The 20022-nt window shown below is 45.7% G+C and overlaps 1 protein-coding gene across 7 annotated transcripts in view; it reads right to left on the reverse strand.

Annotated features, from left to right (window-relative positions):
* Positions 1-20022, reverse strand: part of AFF2 (ALF transcription elongation factor 2) — a 408154-nt gene that overhangs the window by 130527 nt on the left and 257605 nt on the right. The window lies entirely within an intron of this gene.

A 20022-nucleotide genomic window follows, 5' to 3' on the forward strand; every position in this document is an offset into this window, starting at 1 on the left:
TCCAGGAGAATCTAAGGATGTCAGGGTTGTATACAAGTATGATCTGATCTTCTCAAAGTAGACCCATAGAAATTATTTTATCAAAGCTAGTCATGTCTATCAATTTTCAATGCAACCCTCAGTTGAAGAAAGATATGTACAAAGAAACACAGGCCTTTCTTGTCAGTGAATACTTTTTGACGTGGCAATAAAAAACCCCTACATTGATTGATTTTTTTAAAAACACACACACATCCATGCCATTTTTAAAAAATAAACCTTATGCTTCCAAAGCAAAGATTTAGTTTTTATTCATCTTTAGTTATTCACCCTGTAATTGTTCCACAATTGATCTATGACAACTCTAAAGTGGGAACTGTATGTCATGAGTAAATTAAACCTTTCATTGTGATACTCGTTCTTCATTTTCCACATGTGTTGGCATGAAAAGATATTGATAAATTAAGAATCTGTATGTTCTCTCCTGTGGACAATTAAAAAACTTCCATAGTACACTAGGCTAGGTCATAAAATCTCACTACAAATTTCACTGTGTGCTTTGAGTAAAGCAGTTGTGGCTCATATTCAAAGATACTTCCCTTAAAGTATGTAAATTTGTAATTCATTAATTTAGTTCTTCTAAATTTTGCAATCTCCTCCCCAGGAGGGAAAACAGTAAAACCCAGGAGGACATAACTATTTGTTCAACTTTTTAAACATTTTTATTTTCATTTTTTTAAAAAATGAAGATGCTCAATCAACTCAGTTGACAAATGGTGGGATGCTTGTTGGTATATTTTTAAATACAACCCTATTGCAACGTGAAACAAGTTATCTGAATGGGTTAATGGTAGATACCACACTGATAGTACATGAAAAGCAGCAGGAAAATCTACAATTTACTGTTGAAGATAAAGTGCAATCTCTCATATTTCAGATTGGTTTCATAGAATTTGCAGTCTTGCTATGAAGGGAAATGGAGACACTGGCCTGGTTCTCATGTTACACTAAGCCAAATCTCGGCTTACCAAGACTGCATGTGTTGTGTAAATGGGCGTTCATACTTACGCTCTCTCTTCACTAACCATAACCTGTAGCACTTGGTATTCATAGCTCTTCAGGGAGCTCTGGACACACACTTGCAAAATGCAATTCAGCCATCCAAAAGATGGAAAGCAGGTGGACACCCAGTGGTGGCTGGTGCTTATTGGGACTGGCAGAGCAGAAAGCAAAAAGTCCAACAGCAAATGGAGGCAGAGTCAATGATGGGCAGAGCCAACTAATTCTAATTCTTCCCCATTGTCCTCGCAACAGAGCTCTATAAGGGCATCACTGAAGAGGAGGAAGCTGACAGTTATTCCACCCCTTGGACTGGGTGTAGGAAGGAAGGCAGGTGGAGGCAGGCCAATGGAAGCCTGGAGGTTGTGGGACAGTGCCCCATTAGCTCACTGCTGCCTGTGAATCAGAAACAGTCTACCTGTAATTCAGGATTCAAATGTGTGGAGTTTGGAACAAACAGGGTTAAAACTCCGTGGTGCCCTGCATCTGGGAGGGGCCGGAAGCAGGGCCAGGCGTCACAGGCTTTGTCTGTGAGTTACTTTCAGTTCTCACTGAGAGACGCTGAAAGACACAGCTAAGCAGACAGGCTGTGTCAGTGTGCTTTTGGAAGCACGGAGAGATGCCGGAATGGCGGAGGTTTCCGATGGACTGATTTATGGCTTGTAAATAAACGCTTCTAGAGATAAGAACCGATCTGTCTTTTGGACTTGATTTTATCCCTTTCTCACATGGACTCAGGACTGCTGCATTACTCTGCTGGGCCAGCTCAGAGCTAAAACTGGGAAGCTTGCTGGACCCAATATCCTGGACGGGGAATTTATTTTTCATATTCCGCAGAGGTTATGGGTCTTACGTGTTTCCTGAGAAGTGTGAGAAGGGAGGAGAACGCCAGCTTTGAGTTGCTGTGATCTCCTGCCAGGAAGGGCAGTGGGAGATGCTGGTGAGCGGAGCCAAAGGCCAAGAGAGAGGCTGCTGCTTCGGAGGACCAGCTTGCTGGCAGAGTGAGTACGTTTGAAGCCCCGGGGGGAGGAGAATGGCTGCTGCACAGGCACAGCAGAGCCAAGAGAGCTACCCCGGTGAAAGGCTGCATGGAGCCAATTGGAAGGCCTGGTCAAGAGGAGCCAGGGGGTGGTTTGTGGCCACAGGGCTCTGGAGTCCAGTCCAGAAGGAGCCGGCCCCACCCACACCAGCTAATGCTATGCTGAGGGAGAAAGAGCAGAGGCAGCTTTGCAAGCAGCAAGCCGCCTGCCAGGCGCTGAGGAGTGTGTGTGAAAGCTCAGCGGGAGCCAGGCCAGAGGGGGCTGGAGGAAGCCCAGGAGAGGCTGAAGGTTGCCCAGAAAGCCCAATGGGGGCTGGGACAGTGTTGGAAAGCTGTTGTGATGCTTCAACACGTCTGTGTGATGGACTGTGTGCTGGAGAGAAGCTGGGAGCTGAAAGGAGGAAAGCAGTGACAAGCTGTTCCTCAGGCTGCTGTGCACCCAAGAGTGGGGGTGCAGGCCGTGCCAAGAGCTCTGAGAAAGCGAAAGTCTCCGAAAGTTGTTTGTGCTTTGCTGCGACGTCCAACAGCGCTGGGAAGCATCCGCTTGAGGCCCAGGCTGCCAAGGACACCAGCTGCAGTGCAATGTCAACAAAGCAGTTTCCCAAGGCTGGTTCTCAGCAGCGACGTGGGAAAGCGGCAGGCCAGGAGAAAAACAAAGACAAGGCGTCTTATCACCTCACAGCTGCAACAGCGTGTTTGGGAAAAGGCAAAAGCCTTGATCGGGGGGAGGCAGTAAGCATGGCAACCAGGATGGACACTGGCTTTGACACAGACCCCGGTGGGGGTGCGAGCGTTGCCATGGCAGCTTTGGAAGACAGCCAGAGAGACACTATATCTCTGATTATCGACACTGGAGCCACTCACTGTCTTGTGCCATCTGGTGGGCTCCTGAGGAACTGCAAGACAATTACAAATGGACAAAATGTCAAAATGGCAGATGGATCAAAGAGACCACTGACTGAATCTGGGTTTCTTTATTGTTCTTTCTTGGATTGTTGGGTGCAAGCTTATGTTGTCCCAGAGCTTGCGCACTCTCTTTTAAGTGTAACAGCCTTAAATGATGAAGGGTTCGATGTTCGGTTCTCTAACAAACTGTGCTCTTTTTACAGGGATGGGAAGAAGGTCTACAGCGTTGAGAGAACAGGCAGGCTCTTTCTGGTGCAGATGCCTGTTGAAAATGGGGCTGGTGGAAAAATGGGACTAGTGGAAAATGGGACTGGTGGAAAAATGGGGCTGGTGGAAAATGAGGCTAGTGGAGAGTCCATTGAAGATGCCCATGTGAAGTGTGCAAATGTCCCACCACACGATGGTTGTATTCACTTATGGCACAGGAAACTTGCGCACGCGGGGTGGTCGCTTGTGCGAAAGGCTGCCGAAAACACCATTGGTTGTAGGTTCAAGGCTTGTGACAAATACCTAGATTGTCAAGCCTGTAAGCAGTCAAAGGTCACAACATGCTCATATCCCAGATCAGAAAGGAGAACTAGCAAACCCTTTGAACTTGTCCATGCAGATTTGTCAGGACCCATGCCAACCCCTTCTTTAGCTGGGTCTAAGTGGGTTCTAGTTCTGATTGACGATTTTTCGAGGTTTTCTTGGGTTTTTGCGCTTAAATGCAAGTCAGAAGCAGCTGCATTGATCAGGGATTGGATCACTGCAATAGAGCTACAGTTCTCTACCAGGGTGATTTCCTTTCAATCTGATCGTGGGGGGGAGTTTACAGGTTCTGCGCTGCAATCGTTTTTCAGGCAGAAGGGTATCAATCATCGATTGACGGCCCCCTACTCTCCACAACAGAATGGGCTTGCGGAGAGAAAGCATCGCACATTGCAGGAAGCTGCGAATGCAATGCTGGCAGACTCAGGTTTGCCACAGCGCTTTTGGGCAGAGAGTTATCGGACAGCATGTTTTGTACAGAACAGGGTGTACAATTCCAGTGTAGGCAACACACCGTATTACTTGTTGCATCAGAAGAAGCCAAAGGTGGGGTTTCTTCATGTTTTTGGGTCTGAGGCTTTTGTTCTCATTCCAAAGGCCATGCGCAGAAAGGGTGAGCCAAGGTCTAGGAAGATGATCTTTGTGGGCTATGAGCCGGGTTCAAAGGCGTGGCGTTTCGCATACCCTACTGGCAACCAGTCAAAGCTGCTTATTAGCGGCAGTGCTGAGTTTTGCGAGCAGAGTGGGTGGAAGCGTCTTCACGGGAACCCAGATGTTTTGTCAGACTCAGATGAGGAAGAGGAGGAAGGTGAAGCTGAACCTGCTGCTGATGCGCGCGGTCCACAGCAACAGGGTCCAGCGCCAGTTTCTCCAAAAGGGAGTCCTAGGACCCCTCCACAGGTCACTGTCAAGTCTGAGCTAAGGAGTGCACCATCCTCACCAGCAGAACCAGCTGTACGCCCGAAACGGCGCAGCAGGTCAGAGGGGGATGTGTCTGACACAGAGGATAGTAGGGTTGATCCAGGTGAATCAGGCGCAGTTCCGGAATTCACGCTGAGGAGGTCAGCAAGATCGACCAAGGGAAAGCCACCTGAAAGGTATGAAGCCACTAGTGTCTGGGTTGGTGTGGCTAGATGTGAGCCTGAATCCTTTGAGGATGTGCAGAAGTTGCCTCAGGAAGAAGCTAGCAAATGGCATGAGGCGATGCAGAAGGAGATGAACTCAATGGAGTCTCTAGGAGTGTTTTCTCTCACGAAGTTGCCAATGGGACAAAAAGCTGTTAGCTGCAGATGGGTTTACCGTTTGAAACCCACAGAAGCAGGAGAACCACAGTATAAAGCGAGATTAGTAGCCCGAGGATTCACACAGAGGAAGGGTGTCCATTTCACAGAGGTATATTCGCCAACCTCGAGAGCGGAAACTCTGAGAATGCTTTTGGCGATAGCAGCACAGAGAGGTTGGAAGGTGAACCATTTTGATGTAGATGTCGCCTACCTGAACTCAGATCTCAAGGAGGAGTTGTACATGCTTCCTCCTCCAGGGTTTGAAGTCAGTGAGCCAGGTGTTGTGTGGCGGTTGCACAAATCCATCTATGGATTACGTCAATCTGCCAGGAATTGGAATATGTGCCTACATGAAGCTTTAGAGGAGCTAGGTTTTAAGAGATCTCTTGCAGACAGTTGTCTTTACATTAAAGAGTCAGGCTTGAAACAGGAAGTGGTGCTTGTGTTTGTTGATGATATCTTAGTGATGGCACAGACAGGTAAACAGGTGGAAAAGTTTGCTAGAGAGCTTGGAAAGCGGTTCAAGCTGAAGCAGCTTGGAGATGTCAAATCCTATTTGGGCATGCAGATCACAAAAGCAAGTGATGGAAGCTTTTTGCTTTGCCAGAAGGGTAAGATTGAACAGTTGCTTGAGAAGTTCAGGATGTCTGAGTGTGCAGGTGCCAGATCACCCATGGAGGCTGGTTTTGTAAAGGAGTGTCAGCAAGTAGAACGTGTGGTGTTCGAAAACACTGAGCTCTTTCAGTCAGCTCTGGGTAGTCTGTTGTATCTGTCACAGTGGAGCAGACCAGATATAGCGTTTGCTGTCAATCTGCTCAGTAGAGAGGCCTCAAGTCCTAGTGTGCAGGCCTGGAATGGTATAAAGCGGGTGCTGCGTTACCTGCAAGATACCAAAGACTTTTGTCTGAAGTTGTCAGCTCAAGGAGATGTCAAGCTGACTGCTTGAGTGGACTCGGATTGGGCTAATCTTGAGGATCGCAAATCAGTGTCAGGTCTAGTGGTGAAGTTTGGGGACTCAGTGATAGGGTGGAGGTCCCGGAAGCAAAGTCTCATAGCGCTTTCATCTACTGAAGCTGAGTTCAGTGCGCTATCAGATGCTTGCAGAGAGTTGGAGTTTTATGTGTGTTTGGTCGAGGAAATCTGTGGAGAGGATTGTCTGCCCGTTGTGGTGCATGAAGACAATCAACCGTGCCTTAAATTGGCTGAGACGGGACAATTCAAGGCGAGGACCAAACATTTGGACATACGTTTTCAAAATGTGTGTCAGAGCGTTCGTGAGGGGCTAGTTGCTCTGAAATACTGTCCCTCAACCAAGAACCTCGCTGATGGTTTCACAAAACCATTAACCTTCCAGAAGCACGAGGAGTTCTGTGAGGGTTTGTGTATGGGGAAAGCACTGTTGGCTATTGTCCCTAGATGCAGGACAAGAGGGGGTGTGGAGTTTGGAACAAACAGGGTTAAAACTCCGTGGTGCCCTGCATCTGGGAGGGGCCGGAAGCAGGGCCAGGCGTCACAGGCTTTGTCTGTGAGTTACTTTCAGTTCTCACTGAGAGACGCTGAAAGACACAGCTAAGCAGACAGGCTGTGTCAGTGTGCTTTTGGAAGCACGGAGAGATGCCGGAATGGCGGAGGTTTCCGATGGACTGATTTATGGCTTGTAAATAAACGCTTCTAGAGATAAGAACCGATCTGTCTTTTGGACTTGATTTTATCCCTTTCTCACATGGACTCAGGACTGCTGCATTACTCTGCTGGGCCAGCTCAGAGCTAAAACTGGGAAGCTTGCTGGACCCAATATCCCGGACGGGGAATTTATTTTTCATATTCCGCAGAAAATGTACCATCCAAACTGATCAATTCCTAAATACAGTGCCATCCTACCCACCATTAAATGAGTAAGAAGCTTGTCAGGCCATATTATAGTTAATGATGGCTAAACACAATAGACTTCTCTCTTCTTTGGAGCTCCTTCCCTCCATTCCATCTTTTTCTTAGAATGGTTTACATTAGAAATGATATTACATGAAAAGCTTCTATATTGTTTATGGGGGGGAAAAAAGCTTCCCCTCTCAATGGGTAGCTAACACAAAGCTTTATCTGATTTATTCAGCAATCTATATAAATCTGCTTTTATGTTTTATTTGATTCCAGCCATTAGCTTGTGCTAGGAAGTAATACTAAAATATACATCATATCAGCAATTCAGCCGACTACATCACATTAATCTACATAAATCTATACCTGTTTGCAGGGCCTGTTTCAGGCTAACCTCACAGCTCAGAAAAGAGAGGGGGGAAGAGAGAGAGAGAGAGAGATTACAGTAATTCCACTTGTGGGTTTTCTAGGAAAAATCAACGTTTTCCCTTAGCCACTGGCAGGAATACAAATGTTCTGAGCTTTAAAAAATCTTGTGTTTAAATTAACTGCATCATCATTAACAAGGTTTTATGTTTTCAATTTCAGAACAAGAAATTGCATATTATGACTAGTATTTCCTCTGTATGATTGATTTCAAGTTAGGGACTTGGAACGGGAAATCATTTTGGAACAGAATATACAACTGTGCCCCTTACAAAAGCTTAAGTCACTCATATTAGCCTAAAGAATAAAATAAAATGTGGGTAGGGGATTAATTCTACTTTGAAACACTGACAGAGGCCAGCTGTCAGTGTTGAATGTTTGTTTTAAAGAATTTTAATCCTTTTCTTCTTCTTTTCATGGTTGATTGTTACCAGGTCATTTAGAGATCAGTGCCCAAAATTTGTTCGGAATCTGGAACCAGATATTCTTATTTTTACTTAGGGAATAAACTATGCAAATATATGTAATACTTAAATTTCATGTATTTATTTAAAGCTGTTTTTAGCCTCATCATTTAGTCAAAAAGGCTCCCAGAGAAGCTTATGCAATACAGTGGTACTTCGGGTTAAGTACTTAATTCGTTCCGGAGGTCTGTTCTTAACCTGAAACTGTTCTTAACCTGAGGTACAACTTTAGCTAATGGGGCCTCCTGCTGCCACTGTGCCACCGGAGCACAATTTCTGTTCTCATCCTGAAGCAAAGTTCTTAACCTGGAGCACTATTTCTGGGTTAGCGGAGTCTGTAACCTGAAGCATATGTAACCAGAAGCATATGTAACCCGAGGTACCACTGTATCAGAAAGTGGGGGGGGGGGAAGGAATTACAATAAAAATGCTGCTTTTGACCTATAAAACCTAAGACAACAGCGTAAGGACACAATGACAGCCACTAGTTTCTATTTTCTCAGACACATTGATGGTGTCAGAACTTGCCAGCACGCTACTTTGTGAGATGGGTCAAGGCCTTCATTTTCCATACTTGATTGCATTATCAAACTGGCCTTCCAGGAAATATAGTTCCTGACTTTGATAGTATTTAGAGTGCCTGCACAATCCGTTTCCATTTAGTTTTGAAAAGAACAGGGCTGGGATCCTAAGAACTACATGAATGGTTCAGTCCAAGAAGTGTACTGTTCCTACTCAGATGGCTCCCCATTCAACTTTGAGAAGAGTCTCTGAAGGCAGATGATGCAGTCATATTGCAGAAGCTAAGCAATTCTGGGTCCAGTTAGTACCTGGATGGGAGACCACTTGGGAACTGTGTGTCTGGAAGGAAGGTGAGATATAAACGTTTGCTTTTTTAATTGGATAATTAAGAGGTAGGCTCTTGGCAACAACTGAGTAACCATAAGCTTGTAAAAACAATCAATGGTTTTGAAAATCCACTCCTGAATGAGGCGCTGTGGCAGAATCAGTTTGCTGAGAGGGGAGGGGCTGCTATGCTAGCTTCCGAGCAGGTGGGGCACTGTTACATATCAGAAGAGAAAGGGACAAAGTGATGGGGTGGTCCATGAAGTGCAAACACATCAGCAGGAAGGAATGCCAACTTGAATAAAATATTGGGAGAAGGCACGCATGGACACATCATTTGAATGACAATGCCCATCAACGTGGGTGGGCCCTGGTCCCCTCAAATATGTCAACAGCAGTGCCTGATTGGCTCCCCCAATGCAGGGTGCTCTGCAGATTTCTGACCATGCCAATTACTGGTGCCAGCCCTGTGACACAATGTACAACTCAGTTCCCACTAGCATTTCTTCGTGTGACAGCATAGTGAGTGCAGAATTGTATGAGAAGCATGCGTTGGCTCCGTATCTGTTCCTAAACCGAACTCATGTAAAGTATGGAAAGGGTAAAGTCTCCTACAAGAAATGTCGGGTAGTGTCTGAACCCAGGCTCATAGTTAAGCTCCCTCCAGATCAACCACAAACTATAACCAATGTTTACAGTGTTTGCACTAAGCCGAGGTTTAGTTCCTGTAATGGCCAACAGTGCTTGTGGATGACACTACATTTTGCTGCCCCCCCCCGTCCCTTGAGAGTTTAGGTTTTTTGCCCACAGAGGAAACATAAAAGCCACACTGACAGCGGTTGCGGGCTTGGCCTGCTGTAAGAAATATCTATACACATTACCTCTGATGATAGGCAATAAGCCTGAAAGCTTTCCTTACCTGCCCTGACTTCTAAGGGGGAGCTGAACTTGAACATGGATGCCTCATTGATGGTTTACTGGCATTTTTATAGCGCTATTCCATTGGAAAAGGCCTCTGTCATTATTTTCTGGGTGATATTTCAACCTCAGGTCACCAAGGTTCATAGAAAAGTCAATTAATCAACTGGTTACAGGGAGCATAAAGAACTCCTGGTAGCCATTTCCCATCTAGTGTGAAAGGAAAGGGAGAATTGATGGAAGGCTCGGGTTGTTGGCTGTTTGGCCATTCCTGATGAATCCTTCATTAGCTGCAGGATATTTTTGTATTTATTTAGTATCTGAACAATGCACTCAAGGCAATTCACTGTTTCAAGTAATGGTTTACAATTTAATAGGCATCGGGGAGGGGTGGGGAAGAAAATGAGGGGGGAAGGAGAAACTAAGTAGATTCAATCCCATACGTGAGGCAGCTTGAAGAGGGAAGGGGCAGTTGGACTTGGCCAGCCCAATGGAGGGCGTCTCATGTCACCCTCTAAAACAGCCAGATCTCTCTATTTAGCTAACTTCCTAACTACATTTGCATACTACCTATCTACCAATAAGTTTGAGGCAGTCTCCAGTTGAAAATAACGCATTGCAATTAAATCGTAAAAATCATGCCTTGCAATTTAATATAAAACTGAGAAAGAGACACTCTCGGGCATCATGCCCATCTGGAAGACAGTTCTGGGAAGGAAGAGGAGTCAAATAAACTGAAGGAAGAGTCCTTGCTGCCTCAGCTCTCCTTTTTCATCCAGGTGGAATGGTGCAAATGATGAAGGCAGTTCTGAGAAGGGAGGCACTATCTTGCACTTGGTCCTAGCTCAGGGCACTCTAATTTTTCATACCAAGTGGGCCACAAGAGTACTTCAACATGGAACCTTGTTGCATGAGGGGTTGTGGGGGAGTGAGGCCAAAATTTGATGCTCCCTCAGCCCTCATGCTGCCTTCTCAAAGCTCACTAAGGTTCTGTCAGGGTTGTAGAGCCCTCCCACCTTCTTCCCAAAGCTGGGAAAGCACTAACTAGGCTTTGGGAAGGAGGTAGGATGATCCTGTCAGAGCGCTCACACTACCTTACCTTACCTTACCTTACCTGGCTTTGGGAAGGCAGTGCAAGGATTGTGGTGCGTGTGTCAAATGTTGCTGAGGGCCACCAAAAAAGGCCTTGAGGGCTGTTGTGCCCTCAGGCTATGTGTTAGACTGCCCTGAAGAAACAGGCATCGTCGGCCAGAGGGTGTTAAAGAAGGACCGAACATTTTTTATGTATGCAACAACAGCAGCAAGGATACTAGTCGCCAGGTACTGGAAAACCCAAGATTTACCCACACTGGAAGAATGGCAGATGCAACTGATAGACTATATGGAGTTAGCAGAAATGACCGGCAGAATCCGAGACCTGGGAGAAGAGGTCGTGGAGGAGGACTGGAAGAAATTCAAGGACTATTTACAAAAATATTGTAAATTGTATGAGTGTTGAGAAAGATGCAAGATTATAAATATTATGGCACCATTAAATTAGTTGAAAGGAATATGAAGATAAGTGAAAATATATGAAAAGTTAAACTTTGGTTAAATAATATGTTAAAATTAAGCTTTTAAGATTGGGGTAAAATTATTTAACATTTGGGACATAATATCTGAAAGTTATAAAATAAGAATTGAAACAAGGTGATAAATTGCTGGACAAAGTTTGATAAACTTGGAACGCAGGAACGAGAGATGCGAGGAAGTCCAATGAAGTGAAGAAAGTATGGGTATTGTAAAGTTATATGTCATTTTGTTTGTTTTTTATATTGTATTAAGAAAATCTTGAATAAATATCTTATAAAAAAAAACAGGCAATAATCGCTCCAACCCTGACAAGTAGGAGGGGACACCATACTCCACAATATGGGTTCTCTTGTCAACAATCATCATACGCATTATAGTTTTTATTTCTCCTATTGGCCCATTATGGGTCATTTGGGAAATTAAAGGTGAATGGAGCATTTGTAGACTTTAGATATGCTCCCATAGTTTATATGGAAAAGAAACTAGAAACATAACCACTGTGAGCATTCTGAACATTATCTCTAATCCTGCTCTCTAGATATATAAGCTCTGCTGGAACAGGCCAATGGCTAACCCAGTTCAGCATCCTCTTTATCACAATGGCCAACCAGATGCCCTAATGAGAAGTCCACAAAGAGGGCCTCTCTGCACTAGGATTCTCAGCAACTGGAATTCAGAGGCACATAGCCTCTAAAAGTGGAGGTACAAATAGCCATTGTGGCTAGGATCCAGTGATAGCCTTGTCCTCCATGAATTTGTCTACTCCTAGGTTAAACAGTAAATACAATTACTAAGTATCAAGGAAGCATTTGGTAACCCCAAACTACAAAGCTGCTATGGTTCAGATCTAGACTATGTGGGTAGAGAAGGAACATATCTACAACAAGTTAGATTTCTTTTTAAAATTTTTTTAAAGCAATGATAAATACAAATTTTCCTACTAAAACTAGGTTTTTCTATTCAAAATGAATTTTAATTTTTTTAAAAAAATATATAAATGTTGTTATTCTGAAAGAAGAACTTGGTTGATATTAAACATTCTGAATGTAGGTAACCAAGACAACAACCCATTAAGCAGTGTATTCTGCAGGATGTAGCTCAAGGGTAGAACACCCGCTTTGCATGAAGAAGGTCCCAGGTTGAATCTCTACAACCTCCAGATAATCCCCTGGAGAGCCACTGGCAGTCTATGCAGCTAGATGAACCATTGGTCTAAGCTTTCTATGTTCCAAGCACATTGTAAGCTTAGTATAAATCAGTACAGTGGTACCTCGGGTTACAGACGCTTCAGGTTACAGACTCCGCTAACTCAGAAATAGTGCTTCAGGTTAAGAACTTTGCTTCACGGTGAGAACAAAACTTTGCTTCAGGGTGAGAACAGCTGCAGCAGGAGGCCCCATTAGCTAAAGTGGTACCTCAGGTTAAGAACAATTTCAGGTTAAGAACAGACCTTTGGAACGAATTAAGTTCTTAACCCGACATACCATTGTACATCTAAAAAAATCATGAAGTATCCACTATCCACTCATACACAGTGTAAACAATACTCTATTTATTTGTAAATTAGCATGAGTTAGTGATAAGAATTGCATTATGGCTTAAGAAATACATGAAGATGTTTCAGTGGCACATGATTTAAAGCAATGATTTCACAGAACAGCCCTGTGCACGTCTACTCAGAAGTATGGCTCAAGTGGGTATATGATTGCAGCCTCATTCATGGAATTAAATTGCCTTGATTTTAAATCATTCTGCCCTACTTGAGATACGCCTTAGTTAAAACTGGAATATTGGAAAGTTATAACAAAAATTGTCCCAGGATTCTCCAAGGTATACTGAGCATTAATTTCATAGTGTCATTCCTGGAGAAATGAGGGAACCTGTACATAAATATTATCAAATGGGTTTGTGGTTTTCAGACTGAGTAATTTTCTACGGAAAGAAGCTGCATTGCCTGACTTTTAGTGCCACCAGAGGCAGCCATTCTCTTCTCCACCCCCTGCCATCTCAAGAATGGGTTTGCAATTTGCTATTAACATTTACAGTGGGGGTCTAATAAAAGAAAAAAAATAACTTTATGCATCTGTCTGCATTATACAAACTAAGTACAGTATATTCCTGTCTATTCAGAATATGGAGCCACTTTAGAATTCAGTATCTCCTGCAGCCTGACTGCAGTGGGAGAAAGAGAGACTCTATTGGTTTGTGCACTGAAATACAGTAAGTGGAGAGGAGAAAGATCTGAATGCCAAGATTTCATTGTGGAAAGTCTAAATGTCATGGAGTTTGCAGGGTTTCAGAACATTGTCCATTCATAGTCCATTGTCTCCATTCTCACCAACTGGGCATGGCCCATCCTTCCCCCTCACAGAGACCACCAGTTCCACCTGCCCTAAGGCAGGGGGAGAGATGGTATCAGCTGAGGCCTCATCAGTCTACCTGCTGTAGCAGGAAAAACAAGAAGCCAGCAGGTTCCAGATTGGAAGGGCCCATCTTGCAAGGTCAGCAACTTCATACTGCATTGGGGTCCCTCCCAGGAAGGTTGGGCAACCATGTTACCCCCACCCCCAAGGGGCTGACCCATCTCTGAGCAGAGGTGTTGTATGCTGACAAGGTCTGGCTCTTGTCAGCAATTGTACCATTTGCCACTAAATGCAGATTTTCCCAATTTGTAGCTCCATCACTTTGGGGGGCATCCTATGGCAAGATGTGCCAGGATAAGCAGTTTAGGATGCAGTAGACATTCAGTTCAATCCTCAGCTCATCTGGGTACATGGTGGCATAACTTGCTCATCCTGGGCTCAGCCACGGCTCAATCAGCTGAGCCAAAATTGGCTCAGCCAAGGCCAGGGGAAGTACCCAAAGTGGAGCATTCCGTTTTGGTGGCAGGATTAGAGAGGAGGCACTTAAGTTGGAGCCTAAACCCATTTAGCTTGGTCATGTGACCTGGAACTCCAATGTAAAGCACTACATTAAAGACTTGGTTTCCCTCTGCCAGGCGTTAGTAGAACTGTAGCCCCGCAGCTGAACAGGGTTTAGATCTGGTATAGCTTTTACACCAGCTCACCTAACACCAGCTTGCTTTACACCAGCTTCTTGTGTATAGGAATGCTTTCTTAGCGACACGTCTACCCTACTTCCCTTCTCCCACACACCTTCTTAAGCCTCATTTTCAAGGGATCCATTCCCGCCCCCCTTCAGTAGACCTATTCCCACCCCACCCTCCACAGGTGACATTGCTTACTGGCCAAGTTTATGCTGTTTTATCTTTGCACTTAATGGAATTCTTAGCATCGCACGGAGGGTCATAAATACAATAGCACTCTTAGTCCTAAAAGCTAGCACAATGCGTACCCATGGATCCAAATGGTAGGGGATGCTTTATCCCATGTTGATGGCCTTTCAGCTGATTCCCTGGTGGCCCACTGGAATGTGGAGTTAACCAGGGCTATTGACTGTTTGGCTCCAAAGCGCCCTCTCCGATTGCATGGAGCCCGGACAGCCCCGTGGTTTTCCACGGGTCTGAGGGCAATGAAACAATCGTTGAGACGGCTAGAGCACCAGTGGCGGAAGCTGACCGGACACAGGTTAGAGCTCAACGTCGAGCCTACCAAGTGGCGATAGCGACGGCGAAGAATTTCTTCACCGCCTCTATTGCATCTGCAGAAAACAGCAGGAGACTTTTTCAGGTGGTTCACAATTTAGCGGAACCACCTGCAACATCGGAGCCCAGTACGGGCCACATGTTCTCCTGCAATGATTTTGCAAAGTTTTTTGCAGATAAAATCGCTCAGATTCGGGAAGAAGTAGACTCCACCGTGGGAGCAGGGCCGGGGCGGGAGAGTGCTAGAGTTCTGTCTAGTCAAGTTGAGTGGGATCAATTCCAATCTGTTACCTCCAAGGATGTGGACAGGCTGCCAACCACCTGTCTCCTGGATCCTTGCCCATCCTGGCTTATAAAAGCTAGGCGGGAAGGACTGGGCGATGGGCTTCATGGGGTGGTGAATGCTTCCCTCCGTGAGGGAGCCTTCCCAGACCCGCTGAAAGAGGCGGTTATTAAACCGCTTCTTAAAAAAACCATCTTTAGATGCGGCCACAATGGCCAACTATCGCCCAGTCTCAAATCTTCCATTCTTGGGCAAGGTGATTGAGCGAGCGGTTGCTGAACAACTCCAGGCACACCTGGAAGAAGCGGACCATTTGGATTCCTTCCAGTCGGGATTCAGGCCTCATCATAGGACTGAAACTGCCTTGGTCACACTGGTTGATGATCTCCGGCGGGCTAGGGACAAAGGTGAGAGCTGTTTCCTAGTTCTGCTGGATCTCTCAGTGGCGTTTGATACCATCGGCCATAACATCCTTCTGGACCGTCTTGAGGGGCTGGGAGCTGGGGGCACTGTCATACAGTGGTTCCGCTCCTTCCTCCTGGGCCGTGTTCAGAAAGTGGTGGTGGGGGATGAGTGTTCAGACCCCTGGGCTGTCACTTGTGGGGTGCCTCAGGGTTCTGTCCTCTCCCCCATGCTTTTCAACATTTACATGCATCTGCTGGGAGAGATCATCAGGAGGTTTGGGCTGGGTGTTCATCAGTATGCAGATGATACCCAGCTCTACCTCTCTTTTAAATCAGAACCAGTGAAGGCGGTGAAGGTCCTGTGTGAGTGTTTGGAGCTGGTTGGAGGATGGATGGCGGCTAACAGATTGAGGTTGAATCCTGACAAGACAGAAGTACTGTTTTTGGGGGACAGGAGGCGGGCAGGAGTGGAGAATTCCCTGGTCCTGAATGGGGTAACTGTGCCCCTGAAGGACCAGGTGTGCAACCTGAGAGTCATTTTGGACTCACAGCTGTCCATGGAGGCACAGGTCAAATCTGTGTCCAGGGCAGCTGTTTACCAGCTCCATCTGGTACGTAGGCTGAGACCCTATCTGCTTGCGGACTGTCTCACCAGAGTGGTACATGCTCTGGTTATCTCCCGCTTGGACTACTGCAATGCACTCTACGTGGGGCTACCTTTGAAGGTGACTCGGAAACTACAACTAATCCAGAATGCGGCAGCTAGACTGGAGACTGGGGGCGGCCGCCGAGACCATATAACACCGGTCATGAAAGACATACATTGGCTCCCAGTACGTTTCCAAGCACAATTCAAAGTGTTGGTGCTGACCTTTAATGCCCTAAACGCCCTCGGTCCAGTATACGTGAAGGAGCGTCTCCATCCCCATCGTTCTGCCCAGACGCTGAGGTCCAGCACCGAGGGCCTTCTGGCGGTTCCCTCATTGCGAGAAGCAAAGCTACAGGGAACCAGGCAGAGGGCCTTCTCGGTAGTGGCGCCCGCCCTGTGGAACGCCCTTCCAGCAGATGTCAAAGCGATAAACAACTACCTGACATTCAGAAGACATCTTAAGGCAGCCCTGTTCAGGGAAGTTTTTAACGTGTGATATTTTACTATATTTTTGGTTTCTATGGAAGCCGCCCAGAGTGGCTGGGGAGGCCCAGCCAGCTGGGCGGGGTATAAATAATAAATTATATTATTATTATTATTATTATTACTACAGAGCACCGCAAAGCTAGACATTACTCTGATATTAGGTATCTTCATGTTAGGCTCATATTGATTTCTACACTCCTGTGCTGTTGAGCAGGGATCAAGGATGCCATTCAGGGATTTAAATTATATACTGTGTCTCTACTACAGGACAACGTTAAGAGATCTTAAAATCATCCTGCTAGTGCAGTCTTCTCCCCCTCCCCCTCGCCCCCCGATCTTGTACCAGTGGAGTTCTTTGAGGTTCTGGTTAGGTTCACTGATTATGGTTTCACATCCACTAGTACTGAGATCCCATGATTTCTACCCTATTAGCCATTTCATAGGAAGCTGCCTTATACCAGGGGCAGCCAATTCTTCCATACAGATCAGAACTGTCTGTGGGCTTATTCACAGCTCTGTTTGCCCTGCTGCTTCTTCCCAGGGAAGCCCAATCTTTAGTACTGAATTGGAGCCAACAACAATCAGGGTTTCTGCAGATTGCCATTTGTTCTGATTTAGCACTCAGGAGCAGATTTTCCCGGGGCAAGCAGTGGGGCAAAGCCAAAACTGCTTGGACCTATGTCCAAAAACAGTGGGCCAAGCAGAAAACTGCTTGGAAAGTGGAGGTATGGACAAGCCCTGTGATTGACAGCAGTCAGAGATCTAGGACAAGGCTCTTTCATGTTACCAACTACCTGGTTTATTTTTTTTTTCTAAGTTGGAAATGCCTGAGATTGAACATGGGACCTTTTCCCTGCAATGCATACATTGCAAAGCATTGTAAGAGGCAGTGGCGTAGCGTGGGTTGTCAGCACCCGGGGCAAGGCAAGTATTTTGCGCCCCCTAACCCGTGGATTTGCGCCCCCTAACCCTAACCCCCAGATGTTGCGCCCGGTGCGGCCGGCCCCCCTGCACCCCCCACGCTATGCCACTGGTAAGAGGATTGGAAAAATTATTGGGGGACAAGGCTATCCATGGCAACTAGCCATAATGGCTATGCTCTGCTTCTATGGTTGGAGCAGTAGTGCTTCTGAATACCAGTTGCTGGAAGGAAGCCCCGGGAAGGAAGAGTGCTCTTGTGTTTTGGTCCTGCTTACAGGTTTCCCCATAGGCATCTGGTTAGCCACTCTGAGAACAGGATGCTGGACTAGATGGGCCCTGATTCAGCAGGATCTTTTGATGTTCCTAATCTAACACTTGAGGTATGGCCACTTCTCTTGATTCTGCACCATTACACATGACCAGATAAGAAGCCCAATGAGTGAGGAGCGTGACAAAGTGCTTGTTTGATGGTTTGCCATGTGGCAACATGGATCTTTCATTCCCAGAATATTCTGCAGTGAAGGCATGAAGAAGAATTTGGATTTGATATCCCGTTTTATCACTACCCAAAGGAGTCTCAAAGCGGCTCACATTCTCCTTTCCCTCCCCCCCCCCACAACAAACACTCTGTGAGGTGAGTGGGGCTGAGAGGCTTCAAAGAAGTGTGACTAGCCCCAGGTCACCCAGCAGCTGCATGTGGAGGAGCGGAGACACGAACCTGGTTCACCAGATTACGAGTCTATCACTATTAACCACTACACCACACTGGCTCTCTGTGGGGGAGACAAGATGCTGCCCCCCTTGCCCAGTTCCATTTTAAGTAGCTGATCAGGCTGGCCCCTGAAACTTCAACACTGCTGATGGGACAGTGTTCTCCTGAGAGCAGCAGTCTAGCTGAGAGGGCACAGAGCAGACTTTGTGGGCAACATAGCTCTGCCTTCCATTAGCACAACTCATTCACCTCATGCAGCTTCCTCACTCTGTCTAATGGCAGGGCTGGCCCTGAAGTGTCAGTTGACTGGAAACAACTGGCCTAGAAATGTTCACACTATAAAGTAATTTGTCCAATCAATACATGTACCTGGTTGTTTTTTTCAGACTCCTCCTTTTAAATTATGTCTGAGTGACATTAGCAGAACATTCCACAACAAATGCAAATGCTTAGAAATATTGTATTACCGGTTGATAGAAGCATGGGTAAGCAACATAAACAGTTAACTACTGCTGTGTGCACTTGTTCATTCTATTAATGCCCTTGCTTTTGATTGTCTTCCCTAACGAAGTATGTCTTTCATCAGGCAGTTAGCACAGTTTCTAGGGGTGGGTTTGAGGAGAGGGGACATGATTATTGATCCAATAGATTGCAATAGCTCTTTCTGAGCCATTCCCATCAATCATTTCAATGCATATTCAATGAGCTTTAATCTGCAAATTTGTCACATTTGGAAGTCATTATTCTTTAATGGATTTATTGTTTGTTTTTTTGTGTTTTTAAATATGATGCATTAATTCTGCTTTGTTCGCTGCACGCTTAGTCACTTTTTGTGAGGGGGAAAAATAGAGTATAAGGCAGACGTCAGCTGTATCTGCTAGGTTGCAGGATAAGCCCTGCCTCATGACCAAGCATTTAGTCTGCTGAGACTAGGGGCCCCTCCAGCTTTGTTCATGAGGATTAATGCTCTTGGTGGTATTGGGGCAACTATATATGATGCTGCTTCCAATACTGCTTGCACCAGGGGAGGCAGGCATACTGCCTCATCTCCAATTGGTACACTCTTGCTTTTGTTGCCCCTCCAGACAGCAATAATTCAGTAACATTGGGGAAGCATCGCAGAACAACTAAAAAATTAGAATGATGTGTGGATGCAGTGGCGTAGCGTGGGGGGTGCAGGGGGGCAGCTGCACCGGGTGCAACATCTGGGGGTTAGGGTTAGGGGGCGCAAATTACTTGCCTTGCCCCAGGTGCTGACAACCCACGCTACGCCACTGTGTGGATGGTCCACTATAAATCCACCACTAATGTACAATTAGGCCTCATTCACAGTGTGCATTTAAGGCACTTTAAACATAATTCTCAGAGTAGTATAACAGTCATCACCCCTTCCCAGGGAACTCTGCTGGTTGTAGCTCTGTGAGGGTAATAAGAGTCTTCTAACAACTCTCAGCACCCTTAACAAACTACAGCTCCCATAATTCTTTGGGAGAAGACATGGATGTTTAACGTGGTATCATAGTGCTTTAAATGTATGGGTTGAATGTGGCTTTACTGCATCCATGGCATGTTGCAGAATTCTTCCCCAACCCCCCCAACCGCCCCCCCCCAGTTTGGAGGGCTCCTAAAAACCAAACCCTTTGCATCCAGACTCTATAAAACCCCAACAGAAGTCACTTTTACAATACTATTTTGTTGTTGTTGTTAATTCAACACAGAGTACACAACCAGCTTATCAGGCTTGTGACAATCTCTAACAAGTTCGCATTGCACATAAGCTTAGCCTGCGCCATCTCAGTTTTTCCAGGCCTATTCCAGTTAGCTGTGGATTCGTTAAATGGCACCATTTCCCAAGGATAAAAAGGGATTAGTCCACTGGGCCCAAAGCACAATAAGATCTGACGAAAACAAATATTTTTAACGACACAGATCTCCTTTATGATGCTAGTCTGTTAACTTGGTGCTTATGGAGTTTGGAAAATGGCACCTTAGTGGTTTATCTTTCATAGTTTCCTATAATGTGTTTACAAAGTCCCTGTTACTGCTATATGCTTATATATTTTGA

This window comes from Podarcis melisellensis (genome assembly GCF_964234715.1).
Source record: "Podarcis melisellensis genome assembly, chromosome: Z".
Classification (NCBI taxonomy): Eukaryota; Metazoa; Chordata; class Lepidosauria; order Squamata; family Lacertidae; genus Podarcis; species Podarcis melisellensis.